Consider the following 17822-nt stretch of genomic DNA (forward strand, 5'->3'; position numbering starts at 1 on the left):
TTATTATGTAATATAAGGTGCCACTTGGACTTTATAAATATTTATTCCTTATTTTCATGAGAGTTGACTGCATTAAAATGTGTCTTGCGTATTTGGTCCCTTTGAACCACTTAGAAAAAGCTTGTATTATGAACTTTAGGTTTGCTGTGGCTTTAAAGCAATACATAGCATGCTACTATTGCATTTTGAATTAGCTTAAAATTGACTGTTGGTTTTGTGGGCACCTCCAGTTTACTCTAAAAAAAGTTAAAATTTGATTTTGCTCTTTATTTTCACTTAATAAAGAGTACTTTTTTTTTTAATTAAAACAATGTTTATTTTTGAGGGAGAGCGCAAGCAGGGGAGGGGCAGAGAGAGAGAGGGAGACACAGCATCCGGAGCAGGCTCCAGACTGATCTGTCAGCACAGAGCCCGACGCGGGCCTCAAACCCACGAACCGCGAGATCATGACCTGAGCCGAAGTCGGACGCTTAACCACCTGAACCACCCAGGCGCCCCAAAGATGTGATAGCCTTAAAAATGTCACCTTTTGGAGGTGTAGTTGACATATAAAATGGAAGGGTAGTTAGTGTACATTGTGGTGATTTGGTGTGATGTATGCGTGCACTGGGGAAAGGAATCTCCCCGTCCAGTTAACGAAGACCGTATACCGCCCCTCCCCTGCTTGCGCTCTCTCTCTCTCTCTCTCTCTCTCAAAAAAAAAAAGGGGAGCCCTGGGTGGCTCAGTCGGTTGAACATCCGACTCAGTCTCACGGCTTGTGAGTCAGAGCCCCACGTGGGGCTCCACGCTGACAGCACAGAGCCTGCTTGGGTTTCTGTCTCCTTTTCTCTCTGCCCCTCCCCTGCTTGCTATCGCCCTCTCGAAGAATAAATAAAACCACACACACAAAAAAAAAAAAAAATAAGAAAAAAAGAACACCTGTCACTTCACTGTTTATCCTGTGTGTGTGTCAGAGAGAGAACATTTAAGTTCTACTCTATCAGCAAATTTCAGTTACACGGTATAGTGTTAGCAACTGTGGCCACCATGTTTCACGTTGGATCCTCAGAGATTACTCATCTGTAACAACAGTTTTTACCAACGCCTCCTCCTCCCCACCCTACCCCCCACCCCCCGGCAGCCACTTTTCTGTTCGTGTGAATTTGACTTTGTGTGTGTCCATCTGTCATTTCCCCCCAACTTTTTATTAGGAGAATTTGCAAACATATAGGAAGTTGAAAGAATTGTAGAGTGAACATTACCACCGCTTGAATTCTGTAATTATTAACATTTTGCTATATTACTTTCCTATGTGTCCTTTTGCGTTGTATGTTCGAGGACAGAATACCTCTTTAAGTAGTAATATATGTAATTCTTGGAGCTCTTTGCCAAGGAATTTAACCTTAGATGCTTGTTAACACATAGGTCCCGTTATGTTGTTGTCTCAGGACGAAGCATTAGAAAGGTAAAGTCTGCTTTTATGATTTGGAGATGTGCTGGCTTTCATCATTTTAGGGCAGAGTACTAAGTTGAGAGTATTTTATTGTAGTTGGGCAAACTTTAAACTCTTTAACCCCCGAGTGACATTGTACATCCATAGAACTAAAGTTACCTGGTGATTAAAAAAGGGAACCAGACAATGCAAATCCATGGGAAAGGCCTGGGGAATGTTGGAGATCATTCATTCCTACAGGCAATTCTGGCATAAACAGACCTGCATATAACGTGTTTGAAAAGGTCAGAATTGGCTTAAAATCTAGAGGCAGGTCTTGCAAGACAGGCGTGCAAGTATTTCGACACAGTTGGTTGTCTTTCTGATACATTTTTCACATTGAGAAGCACGTGGTCTTACACTTCCTTCTTCCCTCTCAAGAGACTGTTTCTTTTACGCTAGCCGATGATACTTCATTTTCCTTTTATTTTAGCAACAGAAACAATGCTGTTCCATGACTTGCATTCTTTCTTCTTCTGGGTTTACCCAGGGCGTTTTTTTTTTTTTTTTTTTTTTTTTTTTTTTTTTTTTTTTTATAGTGGGCTCCATGCCCAGCGTGGGGCTCGAACTCACGATCCTGGGATTCAGAGTTGCATGCTTTACCGACTTAGCCAGCCAGGGGCCCGACCCACGCTATTTTTCAGCACGTGCGCACGCACGCACTCACACACGTCAACTTAACATTTTGGGAATTCCCATGTTTTCTGTTATGTGACTTGGCTTCCGTGGTGACTTTTCTGACTTCGGTCCTGGAGGTTGTGGTTACTCGACTGGGATGTCCTGGCTCTGCTGCCTGCTGCTGGCCAGCTCTGGGACCTTGGAAAGTCACTCAAGGCCTCCATTTCTTGTCCGTAAAGTGAGGGATTGGGCGCAGGCGGCTTTCAGGTGTGCCATGCCCGCACTAAACAGTCTTTGGTTCTGTGTTCACTAGCAGAGTTTTGTGGAGGTTAGATTGGTTTTTGTAACTATTGGACAGGTGACCTTATATAATGGTTCTTATTATTTGCTAATTAAGATTAGAAAGTGTACCTTCAAGCATGTATTTTTTTTTTTTAATGGTTATTTATTTTTGACAGAGACAGAATGGGAGTGGGTTAGGGGCAGAGAGAGAGGGAGACACAGAAGCAGAAGCGGGCTCCAGGCTCTGAGCTGTCAGGACAGAGCCCGACGCGGGGCTCGAACTCACGAGCTGTGAGATCATGACCTGAGCTGAAGTCGGATGCTCAACCGACTGAGCCACCCAGGCGCCCCTCAAGCGTGTATTAACTACACGGAACCTGTATGGGAAAAAAATTGTGTGTCCATGTACTCTTATGTGTAGATGTGTGTACACATATGTAATTTATTTTTCACGCAAGATAGGGAATCAAAAGCTTGTATGTCTGTAGTACAATCTGGTCTTGAATGTGAAGCAAGAATCTTGTCAGTTTCATACATAGATCCATTCACATTTTAAACTTTATTTCATTTGAGAGAGAGCGCAAAGGAGCACAAGTGGGGGAGGGGCAGAGAAAGAGGGAGACAGAATCCCAAGCTGGGGCTCAGCTGTCAGCACAGAGCCTGATGCGGGGCTCGAACTCACAGCCCGTGAGATCATGACCTGAGCCCAAATCAAGAGCTGGACTCTTAACTGACTGAGCCACCCAGGTGCCCCACTGATCCATTCACATTTTATTTATTTTTTTAACATTTATTTATTTTGAGAGATGCGGGGGGGGGGGGGGGGGCGCGGGTAGGGAGGGGCAGAGAGAGGGAGACACAGAATCTGAGGCAGGCTCCAGGCTCTGAGCTGTTAGCACACAGCCTGATGCGGGGCTCGAAGTCACGGACCACAAGATCATGACCTGAGCCGAAGTCAGACACTTAACCAACTGAGCCACCCAGGCGCCCCATTCACAGTTTAAAAATAATGAAAATATTACCTCAAAAAGCTGTTTGTCACATGTTTGTCCAGGAGAACTTGAAAACTTTGGCTTAAACTGTTTTCTATAGAATGTAATTTCAAAAATTTGAAAGTACCCAGATATAATCCTGTTCTCCCTTTCAGCACGCCTTTGCCAATAATGAACGTAAAATAATCTCTGAAAATGTTGCTCTACCTTTTGGGTATACTTTAAACCGAAATATAAACCGAATCTTTTTTTCATCAAAAGATACAGCAAGACTTGAAAACACGTGAACGTCTGGTGTGTCGCTTTTTTTGAAAGTCAGGTTATTGCTTATCTTTCATCAAATAGTGACCTTTTGGGATAAGGAGTACTTCCAGGGCAGGGCACTGGAGCTCAGCTACCTTAAAAATGAAATAACTCTGGGGGCGCCTGGGTGGCTCAGTCGGTTGACCATCCGGCTTCGGCTCAGGTCATGATCTCACAGTCCGTGAGTTCGAGCCCTGCGTCGGGCTCTGTGCTGACGGCTCAGAGCCTGGAGCCTGTTTCAGACTCTGTGTCTCCCTCTCTCTCTGACCCTCCCTCGTTCATGCCCTGTCTCTCTCTGTCTCAAAAATAAATAAACATGAAAAAAAATTTTTTTTTAAATGAAATAACTCTGGCACACAGTGTATACCCGATATTTTGGAAATTGCAAAATTATTCTGAAGGCTGCTCTTGAAGCAGGGCTTTTATGACCGTAACATTCCAGCTGTGGCTTGGGAGATAGAATGTTTCCTACCGCTCTAAACACAAGGACGGTAGGTGTGTATTCTCACTGCGGAAAGGCTTAAAAAAGCAGCGAGCCTCCCTTCAAGTGAGTAAACCTTTATTCAGCGCACTCCGGGGCCTCGCTCCTATGGAACTTTGGTGGTAATTCTGGAATGTGGGTCCAACAGCAGCCCAGTCATGGGTGAGCCTGGCGGCTCCCCGGCATGATGGCTGGCTGTCCCGGCTAATCACTTCAGGCGGCCCGTGGAAAACCACTTTCTGGTTAAGTCTGCATCATACTCCTCCACCAATGGAAAAAATTGAACATGATGAGGGTGTGTAGCTCGCAGACAAAAATACATCCAGCATTGCACAGGATCCGTTTTTAGCTCTTAACGGCCGAGCGTTTTGAAGTGTTCAACGCTGTTTCCTGCCTTGCCATGGGCAGAACGCAGAGAGAGTTTGTGGATTTGTGCATCAACCCTGACTTTGTGAAACTTTTTCTACTAATTGAAAGAGCCTGAGAAACCCTGGCTACATCCAGAGTTTTGGCAAAGGTAAGGTTATAAATGTTTATTCCCCCCCCCCCCACTTCTGGAGTTGAGACTTACTTTTATATGTGAGATACAAATGTTTCTCGAAGCAGTCCTTTTGGGAATATTTCATTGTGCGCTGACCCTTTTTCTTTGTTTGACGTTATATTGTACTTAGGCTGCTCTAAGACCGTATTACTCTCAAATTTGAGTATGTATATGCTTTCTGACGCCTACTGGGGGTTTATGATAGTTACCTACCCCATTTTGCTAATTAATTCTCCAAAAGCTAATAGTATATATTGTATGGATTTATTTTTCCTGATATTTCAAAAAAGTATCATTTCTCAGTGTGGTTATGGTAAAAGCATTAATGACTATTATCTTTTTTTTTTTTACCAGTTAATTCTTTTAGGGCACAAAGGGAAATGAAACTGTCTCAGGGATTGTATTTTGTAGTTTTCTGGTTATTATATAACTTCATCAGGCCTTAGTTTTGAGCCGAGTGAGCTACTTGGTTTAAGAGTTCCTTTTCAAACTTGTAATTTGGTGTTCACTGTTTATTGATGTTTGTCCTTTTGTCTTGAACTTTGTGAAAAAAGGAATGAAATCCTGTGCAATCCATGTGCGTGTGTGTGTTGGGGGGGGTGGGGGGGGGCGGTACCTAGTTCAGGTGGGATGATTGATCCGTGTTCCAATCCCTCAGAAGCTGTCCATTCATTAAGTGTCTGTCTGAATCCCGAGCTTATCAGCGGGGATTGAGGAACCCTGGCTTGGCATAGTACTTTCTCAGCTTTACGTTAATTTGGCCAAGCATGTAATTCTCAGAAAATTGGTAGGTGGAGAGACAGAAATAGGAAGCTTTTTTGAAGTCATTGTAACTTGGAAGATTATTTATAGAATTTCTGGAAAGTAAGGGTATTGCTGAACAGCCGCTGGGGTTTTTCTTAACACGTTGAAGTATTTCACCGTGGCCCTCTGTCACACTTAGGGATTCCAGAGTTTTTGCTTACTTTCAGTATAACGGGGCTATGAGTTATTTTAGGATAGGCAGTGTGCGTCTTCAGTGTGTTTCTTCCCTGTGGATATATCGTTCGTCGTCCATTCCTTTAGTTCCTTGGCTGAAATGTCTTTTAGGGATGGGGCCGTGGCGAGTACAGTTCAGGTAGGTTCGAGTTCATAGAAACATTGGTAACATTTCTTACTTTTCCTTCGGATCCGGCAAGTGCTGCTCTGGCAGAGCCGGCAAACATTTAGAACCGGGACGGAGCACCGTCTTCTCCTCTAGTCAGATGAACATTTGTCAACTGCTTTGATTTTCACCGGAGCTTGTAGACAGAAACTGAAGTCTCCTGGAGCCCCCCCCCCCCCCCCCCATGCCTCCGATCCAAACTAGCCAGACAGTAAATAGGGTTTTGAATGCAAGCAGATGACGGTCTTCCTTCAGTGTCTCAGTGCAGAGGGAGTGAGCTGCAAAGCCCTCTCCTCAGGCCGGGCCTGCTCAGGGATGCCTAGAAGCGGAAGATAAGGGCTAGGTCCCTTGCCAAGAGACGATCCTTCCCAAGCGGTCCCTCATTTAGCCCCTAAGTAAAGTAGATATTTCTGTCTTGGTGGTCTCTAATTGTGTTTGCGAAGAGACACATTCCCTCTTTCAGAGATATAAAGTCAGTGCAGGGTCGCTGTAACCACTTCTTACCACAGATGTCAGAAGGATGTGGGAGGAACGGCGGGAGGGAAGGCTGAGAAGAAGCATGGGCTCCTTCCATTTCGGGTGGGACGCTTTTCCATGCCTGTGTGCACCTCTGGGTCTGGCCCACTTTGAAAGATTCATTTGTGTGGAGATGATAAACTGGGTAGACCCCTCAACTCCGCTGTGAGACTTAAAAACAATGGTGTTCATGGCTCATTCAGAAAAAGATCTTTTTGGACATTAAAAGAAAAAAATTGAAGCGTTAACCTGCATTTTTTATTTGACATTAAGTGTCGTACCTGAAGGTAAGGGCCAAGATAAAGATGGCTTTATTAGGAGGGATCAAAAAAAAAAAAAAAAGGTGTGGATTTGAAAAGTAATAGCAACAAAATTTTAAAGCAGGGAAATGTAGGAGTAATGCAACAATCCTGACTTTCAGACTGTTGACGCACACACGTGCTAAACATCGCGTTTGTGATAGTTTGAATTCTGATAATGGCAGGGTGAGGGTCTTTATTACTCAGCCCTACCTAAAACAGGCTTACAAATGGTAAGAGCTGTAATGTCAGTATCCCAGGAATATATCGTATACTACTGTCAGCTATTTATAGCTCAGAGTGTTGTCAGGTTGAGAAGGGACCTTAGAGGATTTTCAAATGGGAAAGCTGGGAAACCACGGAACTGACGTGGCTTGTCCAAAGTCACTGCGATGGTTAATTGCTGAGCTGGGATGCGATGCCACGTATCCTGTTAGTCCCTTCCTTATACCACCTGTTTCTTTCATTGGAAATAATTTGGTATATGCCGTCCTATCTTTGTAAATGATAGAGGCATATATGTGTATACATATGCTTGTAGGTGTATGTATATTTGCTTACACACACACCTCTTACACGCATCTGTTACCCTCCCTCCTTCCATCCTTTCTTTCATTTGCTTACCTACTTGTCAAAGCTCTAGTCGGAGACCAAAGACTTGTCTTTCTTGTATCTTGGTGAAATTCAAAGTCATATACTCATTTGGTGGCCATCATTCGCACTGACTTATTACCAGAGAGAATTTTAGGTGTACGTGTGCTGCCCTAACCTCTGCTGACAACACAGCTCTGATAAGACTTCATCTGGCAATCTTCCTGGTTTAGCCTTAGGTGAAGCGGTTCCCCCCACCCTGCCCCCCGCCATCCTATCCCGATAGAAGACTGTCTAGGATTTGTTAGTTCTGTAACTTACGAGAGGGAGGCATGGAAGGGAACAGAAAAACAGCAGATGGGTTTTACTTAAGTGCCAAGGTAATGAATGCAAGGCGCTTTTGGAAAAATAAACACTTATACAGTGATAGACTGAGTTATCATTTCACTGTAGGAAAGGGATGTGGTAGGTGCTACAGATAACGCCAGGAAGAAGTTGGTCCAGGGCGTTCCTAAGACTTAAATAAAGGTTTAAAAATCCTGGCTATCTTTAGGACAACACTGGAAAGTGAAAATAATCCTTATCCTGTTTTTGTACTTGACCACGACACATCTCTATGGTGGCAGAATTGTTAGGGCAGGGCTTCTAAAATGGAGATGTGCGGACGGGCTCAAGAGTTGCAGAGTCTATGGGTTGGGAACGACAAAAGCTGAAAGTTCGTATGATGAAAGCCAATGAAAAGGAATTCTGGGTGGAGAGAATGAAAGTATTTTCATGTCGTCTGTAGCCATTCCTGGAAGGCGGAGTGACCAGTGAAAGGAAGCATTATACACAGACAATCATAAACCAGGAAAACGCATGGTAGTAAAAGTTAATAAGGAGTAGAGATCTTCATGAAAAGTGTACATGAAGTCACGGGATACACGTGCACTCACACATGTATAGGTATGTGTAACACGCATATGTATTCCATTGAAAATTGATAGGATGATCACAGATGAATCAAAAACAGCCAGACAAGGTACATACAAAACCACAACAGAACACCCTAGAAATAAGTGGTACCTAGCAGAGACCTTCACTTACCTTTATTCCCCCCCACCTCCGCCACACACACACAACATGACTTATAGGGGAAAAGTGGAAATTATAAGAAGACACAGTGATAAGTAGTCCCCCAAAGAGTTCTGTGCTGGAGTTAATGCCCTGCTGTATAACCATATATTGTTCTCGAAGGGTTTTTCTCCAGTTTCTCTAATAGTCCAGGGTGGTTGCTCTTGGGCCAAGTCCTCCTCTTGTGCATGAGAGTTCTGCTTTGGCTACTTAATGACAACATTTGAGCATTTTCCCCTCTCTCTGTCACACAGCACAGTTCCCATTCAATGCTGCAATTTCTCCTGAAGACAGACAGACAGACAGATGGACACACCCCAGGGACCACCCCTCGTTTGGGGATTCCTCTATCCTTCTAGCTATTGTTTGTTCCTCTGTTGCCCTTTATAGTCAAACCAGAGCAGGCGGTTTCTGTTTGCCATCTTCAGTTTCATTGACCTCATCCTCAAACTCACTCCAACCCGGCTATCGCCGCCCCTGCTCCGCTCCGCTCCGGTCAAGTTCATGGATAAACTTCCATGTTGCTAAGTTCAGTGCTCTTTTATCTATCGATCCTCGTTATTTGGGCTGTCGGAAACCTTCGGCAACTTCACAGTCTCCTCCCTGAAATAGACTTTTTTTTAAGTGTTTATTTTTGAGTGGGGGGAGGGAGGTGGGGGGGGGAGAGGGGGAGGGGGGCAGAGGATCCAAGCAGGCTGCATGCTGTCAGCACAGAGCCCAGTGCAGGGCTTGTACTTGGGAACTGGGAGATCATGACCTGACCTGGAGTGAGACGCTGAACCAACTGAGCCACCCAGGTGCCCCCGAAATACATTTTTTTGACTGGCTTTAAGGGCAACATGTTTTCTTGGTTTCCTCTTAATGTGATTCACTGGCTACTCCTTCTGTTTCTTTTGTGTGCTTCTCCTTATTTGCTTGACCTCCTCATTTGGGAGTGCCCAGGGCCTCTTCTCTTCCTTTTGTTTACTTCCTCGGAGAGCTCATCCATTTTATGTTTTAAATACCATCTTCATAAGGATGAGTAGCACGTTTGTACCTCAAGCCCACCTTTCCCCTGAATGCCGGCTTCTCCCCCCAGCTGTCAACTCGACATTGCCACTTTAACGTCCAACAGACATCTCAAACCCAGTATTTTGTCTTCTCCTAAACCTCTTCTACTGTGCCTTCTCCATTCTTCCAGAATGAAAGTCACTGCGGCCTTCTTGACCTGTTGCCCCTCATGCCCATCCATGTGGGAATCCTCTTGGCCCTTCTTCCAGCTGTATCCAGACTCAGGCCATTCCTCATCACTCCCCCCAAGTCCAGCGCGCGTCCTCTGTCCCCCGGATCCCTCTAGCAGCCTGATCGCCCCCCACCCCCAGCCTCCACTTGGCTGCAGACAGCCCAACACAGGGCAGCCACAGTGGTCCTCTTGAAATGTGGCCCATGATGAGCCTTCTGGAGTCACCACCCTCTAATCATGACTTTCAATCTCAACGTGAAAGCCAGTGGCCTTAAAATGTCCCTTTGGGCTGCAGTCTGGCTCCTTGTCCCTTCTTTGACCCCTTCTGTACCAGCCACACTGGCCTGCCTGTTCCACCTCTCGGGGCATTTGCACTTTCTCTCCTCTGCCTCGAGTGCCTTTTTCCCAGAAGCCATGTCGTCTGTCTTCTGCTAGTCTGGGTAAATGTCACCACTTGGTGAGGCCTTCCTCTTCTCCCCTTTCTAAAATTACAGCACCCCTCCCCCCCACAGCCTACCACGCCCTTCTTCTTTTTTTTTTTTTTTGGCTAAAATACTTGTCACCTTATAACAATTTGCTTTCCTTGTTTGCTGTTCATCCCTCCCCCCATAATTAAAGCTCCGTGAAAGCAGGAATTTTTTTTGGGGGGGGGGATGGGGTTCTATTGTTGTATCCTCAAGGCCTGTAACCGTGTCCAACAGAATATTTACTCAGTAAACACGTACTGGGTTAATCAGTGAAAGTGTATCTTCCCTAGGATGCCGGATGTAGTAGCTACAGCTACTTAATGCAAATGCTAAATACTGTTGGACTCCTGTATTTTACCTTAGAAATGTAAATTTTATATTTTACTTCATGATCTATGTCTTTATTAAAGCAATTATTAAATTGCTTAGCGTTAGATGAAGTTGCAGCTTCAGGAAGATGCTATTTGGTTGTTCTGTTTCTGGATTGCCCTTCCCTCCACCCCCCACCTCCTGGTCTTGGTCAATATGTCCCATCCCCACAGCCTTGGGGACGTATATTCTAAATTCCAGTGGATATTTAGGCTAATGATTGTGACGTTTACGCCACCAAGAAAACAGATTTTTCCTTTGTGTGATGTTCTTTGTAAAGTGGAATAGAATGATTACATTCTAACCTTACAGCTCCTTAGTTAACGTAAAAGTTGAGTTTTTCATTTCCTTCTCCTGTCTTCATTCCCAACTGTGCAAGCCTTTCCTGCCTGGAAAAAGGATACCTCCAGAGAAAGACTTTTTCAGTGCTTTCTTTATGAAAGGTACATGGATCACAGCTATTTTTCTAGAAGAAAAGTCTGAACGTGAAGTTGTACTTAAAAAAAAAAAGGATAATTTCAGATTGAAAAGAGACATTTAAAATAATTTTGATGTAATGCTAAAAAAAAAGAAAAAAAAAAAGATGGTGAAAAAAAATCCAGGTTGGACTCCTGCCTTTGGCCCCTTAGTGATCTTGGTGAAATTGTTTAATCCCTGGAAGCTGTAAGATAGGGATGATCCTGCAAACTCTGGGGGTTCTTGTGCCCCAGTCAGCCTTGGCACACAGCGGCTCAGGGCACATTAGGCCCTCCCTCTCCCTCTGTGTGCCCATCTACTTTAGATAACAAAAAAATTGTAAATTCGTATAAATTATAAAATTTATACCTACTAACGCTATTCATATTTTTTTCCTGAAGGTTTCCGTAAATTTGCCAGCTAACATCTTACTAGGTTTGTTGTGAATAATCATAGAATTTAAGGAAAAGTTCAGCAATAATTGGTTAATTGCGGGCCCCAGAACAACTTCTATTGTAGCCTCAAGCCTTAGAGAAATGAGCTCTCAAATCAGGCAGCAAGCTGAGCTGAAGTAGGAGTTACACATTTATGAGGGCGAGGAAAACACCTACTTAAATGAGGGAAAAAATGTGTGGTTGAAGCCTGTTCGTTTTGTAACTTAAATGGAACAGTGTATAATGAAGAAATATTTTGCCAAGAATCACTCAGTACAATTACCATGGTATATTTTGGTCACAGAATGTGATTGAGGTTCAGGAGCATGATGCCTGCTTCTGATTTACTGAGGCACATGCCGTCCGTGCAGGTCTCCGAGTCAGTGAGAAGCCATGTGGTTACAGCCCGGGTTCCTGTACAAGGTCTTCTGTTTGAGTACGAAGCTTGAGAAGTACTGACCCATGCCTGAACTCCCCTTTTTTGTGGAAGGGTTCATGTTCATCAAAGTTGAAGGTGAGAGGTTACTTAAAAGTCAGGCTAGCACATTTTGAACCCGGTGAATCTTTGGCAGTCAACAAACGCACTGCTCACGGTCTGTAGGGACAAGGATGTTGGCCAAACTTTGGATGAGATTTGAAGCAGACTTTGGAGAAAAAGAAGGTTGGGACTGAACATTTGATATATTAAACACACACACACACACACACACACACACACTAGAAAAACATGGATAAAAGTATATGAAAGGCAGTTTGATAATTTCTAAAAGAAAAATAAAACAACTTTATATTCACCAGGATTATTCTAAACTATTCTGTAATTTTGCTTGAAGAGGTGATTAATTCCCCTTCCCCCTGTCACCGCCCCCCCCCCCCGAAATATTTTCAGTTTCTGTGATGGCTCAGATGGAGCTGGGCCTCTCAACTCCCCGACATTCCAACAACATACCAGTAATATTTGTGGGAATGTTGGTTCCCCCCCACCCCCATAAACTCCATGCTGTTAAAGTTGTCATACACTCGCTTATTGATTCTACACATGGTTCACATTGGTAATTAGCCCCTCCCCGCACAAGCTGATAAACCCTTTTGGGGATGGGATCAGACCATATGTCTCTTTTGTCTCCCTCGTAGTGCCCAGGAGGGGGTGGGATCTGCAGGAGGGTCTCCAAACTCCTGATGAGCCATGAGTAGAACTCTTTGTCACTTCAGCTCCCGAGTTTCTGCCAACACTAAGAACATTTACCTCCTGTGCCAGTGCTGTCCCCATGTTGTCTTTGGGGTGTGACCTGTGGGCTCCTTCTCCAGACAGTCTCCCCAAGTGTCCCTAGTAGATGGCTCACACTGCGGTGCTTCTGGGACAGTTGGGGGATGGGGAGGGGTGATGGGCTAACGACAGTCAACATCTCCCCAGCCTCCCCTCCGCTCCCAGCTCCCATCTCTCTGAACTTTGTCCCTGACACCTGTGATCAGGCCCTGCTGCCTTGTCACCTTTCCCCGTACAAGCTGGGGTCTTTCTCCACTTAGTTCACTTCCTTATTCAGTAGCTTAGGGACTCAGCTTGTGGCCACAGAGTGGCCGTGTCTTAGAAACATGTGGTTTTCTTCTCCTTGGAAGGCCCTTCTTTTCTGTCTTCATCTAACAGAATCCCACTCATTCTTCAAGACTCAGGTCTTCAGTTAACTTTTTTTGGGGGGTGGGGAAGTAATTTTTAACCTTCCTAGGAAGACTTTGCACATGCAGTGGAAGTTTCTCTTAAGTTTTAGAAGGAAGTAGGTGAGGACCACGTGCGCAACTTGTGGGGCCCAGAATTGCTGACAGAGGCTATTCCTCATCTCGGTCTTCCTGTCTTTAGCTCAGGTGTTTGCCTGGGTAGTGATTGAGCAAGTGTTTTGAGACTCTCTCGACTTGGTTTGTCCTTGGGTCTCTTTAAAATGGGATGTGCCATTCTGATGGAAGCTGTGGTTTTATAAGTCATTGTTTTCAACACTGTTTTTTTTTTTTTTTTTGGTCACGAAGAAGCTATGATTGTACTTCACAACTCAGTATACAGGCAGACACGTGGAGACACATGGGAATTTAGTTTCATAAGACAGTTTTAACCCTTACTGGGATGCACTCTTCCATTTTCTGTCCTATTTTATCATCTCCACTCTGTTTCTATTCTGTTCTTTTAAAAATACTGGTAATTGAGTCATTAAATGAATGTCATGACTCATAGTTGAACAGACATTTCTAAAGCAATGCTGCAGATACTAGAACTTGTTACAAAACAGGTGTGAGTGCCTAGACCCTCCTTGTGATAAATTGGCTTCCTTAGGTGATGAACTGTGCAAAGGCCAGGCTGTTGTTTCCGTGGAATTGATTATCCACACCCCCACCCCTGTACCAGCCATGCTCATCCTCGGAGGTGCACGCTGGTTTATCCATTCATCTGTTAATACGCGGTTGGAAGGGGTCCTGCCGAATTGAAATAGAACCCATGGGGCTCCACAATGGATGATCAGCTTTTGAGACCTTAGCAGCAGCTTGCTTTCTGCCCACTTTATTTGTAAGGATTACTCTTCCAGAGCACCATTCCCAGGGAGACCAGATGTTCCTTTTGCCTGCCTCCTTTACAAATTGGGTTCAAGTCTTGTGGTTAGCAATGAGCTCCTTTGAGTCATGGCCTTCAGTTCTCAAGTTCTGAGTGTAGTTCGCTGATGCGGAATGAGAGAAGCAGGTTTTGGGGCAATTATCTACAGCGTTTATTTAGTAAGTTTGGATCCGAGAGAGATGAATGCATGTTTCAGATTTTTAGGTATCGTCTTGTATTTTAGTAGTTTTAGTAAGACAGGCAGTAAACCTTGAGGGCACAGGTTCTCAGCCTCAACCTGACATACGTATCGGGACAGGTAATTATTTGTCGTGGGGATCATCCTGTGGATTGTAGGAAGTTTAGCAGGATCCCTGAATTTTACTTACCAGGTGCTAGGACTCTAGTTGGTTTGATTGGAAATGTCTCCAGATATTATCACATGTCCCCTCAGTGCCAAAATTCACGTGGTGTTGAGAGTGACTGCTCTCAGGTAATACCAGTTGTTCAATGAGCACAATTTTCTATCATGACTGTCCAATAACATAAGTATATGGCTGTCATTGTTTCTGTTGACATTTGGCAGACCTCTGACAAATTAGGTAGTTTTATATGCTGTTATAATTTGGGGAATTGATAAAAATCAGGAAAGTGCTAACAGAATTTGGAAGATTCCAAATTTATATGTATATATATATATATGACATATATTACATATATATGTAATAATTAACATAATTAAAACTGTCTGAAACAACAGACTGTCATAAGATCTGATGTCATAGTACACAAATTGAGACTTCTAACCCACAATTAATAAGAGGGCTATATATTTGTATTGTATTTCTCAGTTTTTTAGGTGGTTTCACATACATTTCCACACCCAGTTCTCACTCCGTGAGGTAGGTAGGTCAGAATTTTTATCCTCAAGTTGTAAGTGGAGAAATTGGACTCAAAGTATAAGTAATTTGCCCAAAGACTTGTGCTATTTAAGAGACGGAAACAGGCCTTAAACCCAGGTTCTCTGACACAAACCAGAGTCGGATGCTGAGGTTTGTCTTTTTAATGATTGAATTCCTCTCCCCCTTCCCCCCAATGAAGGAAACCAAGTGGATATTGTTATGGTTAATGATGGTTAGTCCTATTCTTATCTTTTTTCCTAGTTCTTATCACCATCTGGAATGTTGCCCTTGGACAAGGATGAGGCTCCTATTCCAGTATGAAAATCTGTCTGGAATTATGTGAGAAGCCTTGTTGGTGTCTCATGGTGGTAGAACATCAGCTTCCCTCACTGCCTCGCCCAGCCATAAATCTGCTTTTGTGCGGGGTCCCCACGCCTCTGTTCTGCTTGCTGTCCCCATTCAGCCCCGGTCCTCCCCACAGAACCATCCGGCCCCCGGGGGGTTGGCTCTTACCCTCTTTAGTTGCTCCTTCTGAGCAGCTGGCTCAGGCCAGAGACAAAGCAGTCTTTCCTCTGCTGTAAACTCTACACTACGTGGAAATGGAGACTTTGGGAATCTGACACATCAGTTCAAGCCCAAGCTCAAGGCAAATAAAGAAAAGGTAAATCTTGAATTTCCCCTGAAAGATGTTTTGCTGTGGAATTCGGTAGGGCACCGTGGCTGTTGGTATTGTAGTGATGTATTTGTAAATTTCTTCTCATTGCTGGGCATTTCTGGGGTGGTAATTGATCACAAGTTGAACCAAAAATATCCATTCTTATTTGTGATTTCAGCTTTTAAAAAGCAACAAGCAACATAGCAGGTTTATATGGTTGGGGAATGCAGAGAGCAAAAGGCAAGGTGGTTGTTTTTTAGGTTCATGAGATTGTCCATTTTTAAAAAAAATTGCAAGATTTTATTTTGCAATAAATAAGAGAATTATTAAAAACTTGTTTATACAGCACACAATATTTGCTAAATGACTTCCCTTAAATTCTCCATCAGTCAGCTGTGGGCCCCAATGCACATTAGCATACCTAATGATATAAATCGTAGGTTAGCATACCTAATACATGTTACTCCGTGTTAGTATTTCTCATATTGCAGATTAGTATACCTACTATGTATTTTTTTCTGTTTAAAGATATTGGGAGCTTTGAACTAGTCTCTTTTTTAAAAAAAAAAGTTCACAGGAAATTTGTTGTTTGAGTATTTTCAGCCCCCTTTCTATCAACAACAACAACAACAAAGTATTTAACTTGAATACCGTAAAATTCCCTCAGTAAAGGAGTCAGGGGTGTTGAACGTTTGACCTATTTATTCTCCTTTTTCCAGACAAAAGCCACAGCTGAAGCATGCCCAGTACGTATCTGTTCAATTTGCCAAACTTCTCAGGGGTAATCGTTTCCCTCAGAGATTACCCTTCCTGTCAATAAATTCCTCATAAATACGGCATAATTCTTCTCGTTCCAGTTTGAGGCTGGTTTTCTTTTGCCAGGATTGGCTGAAGATGTTGAGCAGCTGGTAGGCATTACCACACGTAACAATGCACACTGTTCTCCACCTCTTTGCTCCCTCTTCTGCTTTTCTCTGGGCAGTGCCGTGTTAATTACTGCAACGTTTCCTCATGGGCATCTATGTGAGTCCTGTGGTCAGACCCAGTCGGGAATGATTCCTGCTCTTTGTGCTCAAGTCAGCCTTCTGGTGTGTGAGGTTGCTTTCACTTAGTTCAACAAACGCTTCTTGGATGCTGTATGGGCCCCAAAGTTGCAGGCCTTGGGTGGACAGCTTTTTTGTAAAGGACAGGGTCCAGGGCTCTGTGTTTCAAATATAACATGATATAAGAATGAAACTGCTTAATTTCAAAAGCAGGAAGATGAATGTAGGTTGTAACCTGTTGCTGGGGACTAAGCTTCCATCCCGGGGCCATTCTGCGACTTTGAAGCCTGGCCTTTGTGTGTCTTGAGCAGCTGACAGAGGGAGCCTCTCAATGGCAGTTTTGTGTCAATTATGTTGGAGAGCTTGACACCAGGGCTGTGTGCGCCTGTCTTCAGGCATGTGACCTTCAGATCAGAAGGGCCTGACAAAGCTGGGCCGGCTGTGGGTGAGGGACCCTGGAGCCTTTCACCTTTGGGGTCATCCCCGGGCCTTGGTCTTGAGGAAAATAAACAAGCACAGAGTCTCCCTGCAGTCAGCTCGTGGGAGAGGTCCCAGTGGTGACAGCCAGGAGCAACGCTGGCCACTTGTAGTTCCCTACGATTAAAAAAGACGGAGCTGAAGAAATACAACTCCTATTGTGAGCTTTTCAAAGGTGGGGTTCTTGTGATCTAGCTCCGGACTCACAGCGGTCACGGGGGCCATGTTTCAGTGGCATCCCGACCAGTGGGCTATTCCCTCTTTCAGATATTTGTGAGAGCCGCCCACTAAAAAGATAAGTGGTCGGTAGCATAGCGGGTGCCATTTGGGGCCACATTCCTGAGCCGGTGGCCTGAAACGAGCTCTTGGATCCTCCTGCCAGTCCCAAAGTGAAAAATCTTTTTGGCATCCCCCTGTCCCCCAGTTTTAAAACCTATGTGTGCGTATGGCCTCAGGAAGACTTGGGTCTCTGGTCTCATTGGAGAAACTTGGGGCCAGGGCCAGTGCTCCATTAATTTTAAAAGTCACTATTGGGGCGCCTGGGTGGCGCAGTCGGTTAAGCGTCCGACTTCAGCCAGGTCACGATCTCGCGGTCCGGGAGTTCGAGCCCCGCGTCAGGCTCTGCGCTGATGGCTCAGAGCCTGGAGCCTGTTTCTGATTCTGTGTCTCCCTCTCTCTCTGCCCCTCCCCCGTTCATGCTCTGTCTCTCTCTGTCCCAAAAATAAATAAACATTGAAAAAAAAAAAATTTAAAAGTCACTATTGAACTCTCCGAAGGGGTTACACCAGCTGTGTGCCAATAAAAAGGATGGTCAGCATCACTAACCATTGGAGACAAGGCACAGTGAAACCAGATATGGTCTCATCTTGT

General features: G+C 44.3%; 1 protein-coding gene across 4 annotated transcripts in view; it reads left to right on the plus strand.

Moving 5' to 3' along the window:
• TIAM2 (TIAM Rac1 associated GEF 2) overlaps positions 1 to 17822 on the plus strand; it is a 189244-nt gene that overhangs the window by 58232 nt on the left and 113190 nt on the right. Inside the window, exon 1 of one of the 4 annotated variants that reach the window (XM_043592642.1) lies at positions 4370 to 4665. The exons of 2 other annotated variants lie outside the window; for them this stretch is intronic. The gene's annotated coding sequence lies outside the window, so the exon portion shown is untranslated. Of the gene's footprint in view, positions 1 to 4369; positions 4666 to 16303; positions 16521 to 17822 lie in introns of those variants that run through there. One more of the 4 variants, XM_043592643.1, reaches the window with a different exon arrangement.

The sequence above is a fragment of the Prionailurus bengalensis genome, chromosome B2 (assembly GCF_016509475.1).
Source record: "Prionailurus bengalensis isolate Pbe53 chromosome B2, Fcat_Pben_1.1_paternal_pri, whole genome shotgun sequence".
In the NCBI taxonomy this organism is placed as follows: Eukaryota; Metazoa; Chordata; class Mammalia; order Carnivora; family Felidae; genus Prionailurus; species Prionailurus bengalensis.